We start from the raw sequence: 6119 nt of genomic DNA, 5'->3' as shown, positions 1-6119 counted from the left end.
CTCTCTCTCTCTCTCTCTCTCTCTCCTCTCTCTCTTTTGATAAACAATGGTAATGATCATGTTAGAATCATGATATTTTTAATTATATCTTACAGTGGAACCTCCCGATTACGACACCTCCGAATAAGGACAACCTCCTGATAACGACATTGACCCGTGGTCCCGATTTTTTTTCTATATAAGATCAGTAAAAATAACCTCCAAATAACGACGCACTTTTTGATAAAACCTCCGAATAACGACATCATTTTGGCGATTTTCGGCAGTTTTCGTAGATATCTGATACTAAAAATACCGAGTATGAGTACTCAAAAGTTTATAAAAACGATTCCTGCTTGAACCAATGAGATATGCATTAATAAAAACCAAGGTATAAATGTAAGTGTAAGCTAGTAAACACAAAATCTTGGAAAATGTGATATTATGTGGTGATAGAAGTAGTAGTAGTAGTAGTAGTAGTAGTGTAGTAGTAGGTATTCCAAACCGGGCGAGTTCCCGGCCGACAAAATGGCGAGTGACAGGAGAAAAACGAAAATTATCAAGTTTTCATCAACGATTTTTGTGATGTTACACAATTCAAATATCAATAAACAATATGTCAACCTTTTTATTGTTAACTGATCTTTTCAATAAATGCAATATTTTCCCTTGTTTAAAAACGGAGTTGTTTTTAAACCATTAAAGAAGTAACCATTTCATCTGGTTAAATCACGGATTTTACCGATAATAATAATAATAATAATAATAATAATAATAATAATAATAATAATACTTTATTGCATCCCAAAAAGGAACTGTTTTGTACAGACGTGTTATAATTTACATAATAAGATAAAAATACAATGGAAATAGGATGTATATATATAAAAGGAGCAGCTCCATAACCAGAGCTGCGCTTTATAATATGAATAATTTCAACACTGTAAAATAGTCAAAACTGTCACTATAAATTAAAATTTGAAAAGATTGCAAAACAAATAAATTAATAATTTAATATTTACATTTTTTTGAAAGTAAAAATGCGAAATAATTGTATAAAATGATTATTGCTTGTTGTTATAAAGCCTAATACTGGACGGCAGAAATGATTTTCGGTGTCTCTCTGTTTTCGTTGAAATAGAGAAAGGGCGACCACTTCTTTCTGACATAATAACTGATGGTCTTAGTGGATGATACTGGTCATTTAATATTTTAGTTATTTTATTTATACAAAATTTCTCGTATAAAAGATCTACATCGTCAACATCATTTATATAGCGTTTAATAGATTTTTTAATATTTGAATTTATTTTGTTCCTTTCCACTGCTAAGCAATTGCCTCCCCAAGCTGTTATACAAAATGACAAAACACTTTCGATTACTGCTCTATAAAATAATGTGCAGAGGGTTTTATCTATTCTAAACTGAGAGAGTTTTGATAAAAAATATGTACGTCTGCACATCTTATGCCTAATTATTTTCAAGTGTTCATCCCACTTGAGCCTGTCATCAATTGTTACACCAAGGTATTTGTAGTGAGGAACTCGCTGGACGAATTGGTCCTTTAATTTTAACGGTTCTATCGGTTCCTTCACTCTCCTAAAGTCAATCACTAGCTCCTTTGTCTTGCTTATGTTAAGCTCTAGGTGGTGGGCATCACACCAAGACACAAATCTATCAATTTCTTGCCTATAAGCCACTTCGTTGCCATTTGTTATGAGGCCTTGAAGAGCGGTGTCATCTGCAAACTTTATCAAAGGTACACTCAGGTTTTGACTTCTACAGTCATTCGTGTATATTGTGAATAATACAGGGGACAATACACAACCTTGAGGAGCACCAGTATTTGTAGTTATACAGGAAGATATGTTTTGTCCTAATTGAACATATTGTGCTCTCTCCGTAAGAAATTCGAGCACCCAAGCAATTATATACTTGTTTAGATTCAGACTAGTCAATTTTTGAACAACCAACTGAGGTTGCATTGTATTGAACGCTGAAGAAAAATCTGCGAAAAGCAATCTGCAATAGCTCTTAGCGCAGTGATGCCAAAACTCCGGTTTCACCGGAAAAAACTCCGGTCTGGAGCCAAAAATCCCGGGCTCCGGGCAACTTCCGTCAAATTCCGGTGAGGTCAATTTGTTCCAAGGATACTACTCCCCCCCCCCCCCCCCCCCCCCCCCCCCCCCCCCACCACCACATCACTCATCACTGCCACTAGTATTACAACCATCATCACTACCACTACTACTGCAATCACCACCACCACATCATCATCACTACCACTACTACTACAACACACCACCACCACATCATCAGTACCACAACTACTACTACAATCACCACCACCACATCATCATCACTACCACAACTACCATCACTATTACAACCACCACCACCACATCATCATCACTACCACTACTACTGCAACCACCACCACCACCACATCATCATCACTACCACTACTACTGCAACCACCATCACCACATCATCATCACTGCAACTACCACAACTACTACAGCCACCACAATCACATCGTCATCACTACCACTACTACTGCAACCACCACCACCACATCATCATCACTGCAACTACTACAACCACCACTACCACATCATCATCAATACCACTACTACTACAACAACTACCAGAATCACATCATCTTTACAGCTACGACTACAACCACATCCATATCATCATTACCACTACTACTACTACAACCACCATTACATCGTCATTACCACTACTACTACAACCACCACCACCACATCATCACTACCACTACTACTACAACCACCACCACATCATCACTACAACTATCACTACTACTACAACCACCACCACCACCACATCATCACTACCACTACTACTACAACCACCACCACCACATCATCACTACCACTACTACTACAACCACCACCACCACATCATCACTACCACTACTACTACAACCACCACCACATCATCATCATCACTGCAACTACCACTACTACTACTACAACCACTATCACATCATCATCACTACCACTACTACTTTAACCACCACCATCATCACTACCACTACTACTACTATAACCACCACCACCACATCATCACTACCACTACTACAACCACCACCACTGCATCATCATTACCACTGCTACTACAACCACCACCACCACATCATCAACCACTACTACTACAACCACCACCACCACATCATCATTACCACTACTACTACAACCACCACCACAACATCACTACTGCTACTACTACTACTACAACCACCACCACCACATCATGATTACCACTACTACTACTACAACCACCACTACCAGTTCATCATCACTACCATTTGTACTACAACCATCATCACCACCACATCATCATCACTACCACCACTACTACAACCACCACCACATCATTATCACTACCACTACTACTGCAACCACCACCACCACATCATCATCACTACCACTACTACTACTACTACAACCACCACTACTACAACCACCACTACACCATTATCATCACTACCACTACTACTACAACCACCAGCACCACATCATCATCACTACCACTACTACTACAACCACCACCACCACATCACCATCACTACCACTACTACTACTACAACCACCACTACAACATCATCATCATCACTACCACTACAACCACCAGCACCACATCATCACGACCACTACTACTACAACCACCACCACCACATCATCACTACTACTACTACTACTACAATCACCACCACCACATCATCATCACTACCACTACTACTACAACCACCACTACCACATTATCATCACTACTACCACTACTACTACAACCACCATCACCACATCATCATCACTACCACTACTACTACAACCACACTACCACATTATCATCACTACCACTACTACTACTACAACCACCAGCACCACATCATCATCACGACCACTACTATTACAATCACCACCACCACCACATGTCATTACCACTACTACTACAACCACCACCACGTCATCACTACTGCTACTACTACAACCACCACTACCACATTATCATCACTACCGTTAATACTACAACTACCACTACAACATCATCATCATCACTACCACTACTACTACAACCACCAGCACCACATCATCATCACGACCACTACTATTACAATCACCACCACATCATCATTACCACTACTACTACAACCACCACCACCACATCATCACTACTGCTACTACTACTACAACCACCACCATCACTACCACTACTACTACAACCACCACTACCACATTATCATCACTACCATTTGTACTACAACCACCATCACCACCACATCAACATCACTACCACCACTACTACAACCACCACCACATCATTATCATCACGACCACAACTACAACAACCACTATCACATCTTCAATTTTACTACCACTACTACAATAACCACCAGCACCACATCATTCTCACTCCCACCAGTACTACAATCTCTACCATAAGGTTTTGGCGCTTTACTTCATTTGAAATAAGGAAACTTTGGGATTGTATTTGGCAATGTGTTTATGTATCATAATATAATTCTAATCTGTTATCTATTTAGAACTATACAATATGTAAACACAATGCCAAATACCATTCCAATTCCTTTTTCTTGTGAGCGGAAATTCCTCTTTCGGCATTGAAATTCCTACGAGTGGTGTCTGAAACTCCTGTGAGCCAAATTTAAAGTTGGCGTCTCTGTCTTAGCGTGATCTAGATGCCTGTAGATGTTGTTTGTAAACAGCAAAATGGCATCCTCTACGCCACGTCCTGGTTTGTAAGCAAATTGATGACTATCACTCAATGGCATAAACTGGTTCCTAATTTTAACAAGAACAAGTTTTTCTAAAGATTTCATGACTATTGAAGTCAGTGCAACAGGTCTGAGATCGTTCATAGATTCAAGTTTTTCTTTTTTTGGAACAGGAATAATTTATGAAGTTTTCCAAATTTCAGGGATCGAAACGCATTGGAGGGACCAGTTAAAAATATGTGTATAAATGGGGGACAGTTGATGGGCACATTCTTTTAATAATTTTCCTTTCAATCCATCCGGCCCAGCAGCCTTCCTCTCGTTTAGTTTCGAAAATACGAATCTCGTTTCTTCTTCACTGACCTCAATAGTCATTTCATCTTCCAAAGCCCTGTCTAATTTATGTTTTTCATTTTCAATATCAAAATAGCCGTCGATTTTTTTTTTTATGTACCATTTTCAAATGATGATTACTCCGTTCGTATTCGGCCGATTTTTTTGCTGTTTTTTTTCGTTTTTTCTGCATATTTTTGACTACTTCCGGAACTAATTTTCTTTCATTTGCACACAATGGCTCGGGTTGAAAGGACGGAGTGAAGACGAAGATTACACATTTGACGACCAAATTCAAAAATGTAAAATTTTAAAATGACCACGTTCCTTGCCTAGACTACTCTTCTGTCATCTGATATGTATGTAAAGACGATTGAGTACCATCTCACGGAGTAATTCAAAGATTTCCTCACCCCCTAAATTAAGAAAATCAACCCTTCCCGCTGACTGACAAGCCGCCATTATGGCTGATGAATCGATTGCTCAGCCTCCCACCGATACAATGGACAATAACGATGAAAATTCACCTGTGACACTGAATTCTGTGGTTTTGGGAGATGAAATTCCCGATATATGCAAGTATTTCAAGACTTATTTGTTTATTCGTGTACACATTGTATTTTTAGCTTATCCCAAGTGTTAACTTTATTCTACTCACTTCATATCTTGTAACTTTATGATGATAGCGTCGCATCGCAAACAGCCGATTCCGAGGGAATTCCGACTGACCTGGATTTTACAGACCCACAACTCTAAAGTGCCTTTGTCAATTTATTTCGTGTAAATACTGTAATATTTACACTATCAATATTGTGTTTTTAATAACACATGATCATATCGTAGCCCTAGTTTTGTGGTTGTTTTCACCAATTGGTTTAAATTGAATAAAAACCAAATCCAGGTCATGTTCTATTTTTAGATCGAGGTTGATGTCGGGGATTGCCCCTGGAATTGGTTTGTTTTGATTGTAGTAGTAAACGAAAACGATGATGATTTTTTAATGCTGTTTATGGTGTGAGGTGTTAATGTAAATATTTGGTGTGAA

Source organism: Berghia stephanieae, chromosome 6 (genome assembly GCF_034508935.2).
Source record: "Berghia stephanieae isolate SIO BIC M18660-M18661 chromosome 6, UCSD_Bste_1.3, whole genome shotgun sequence".
NCBI classification, from domain to species: Eukaryota; Metazoa; Mollusca; class Gastropoda; order Nudibranchia; family Aeolidiidae; genus Berghia; species Berghia stephanieae.
This window is presented reverse-complemented; position numbering follows the sequence as displayed.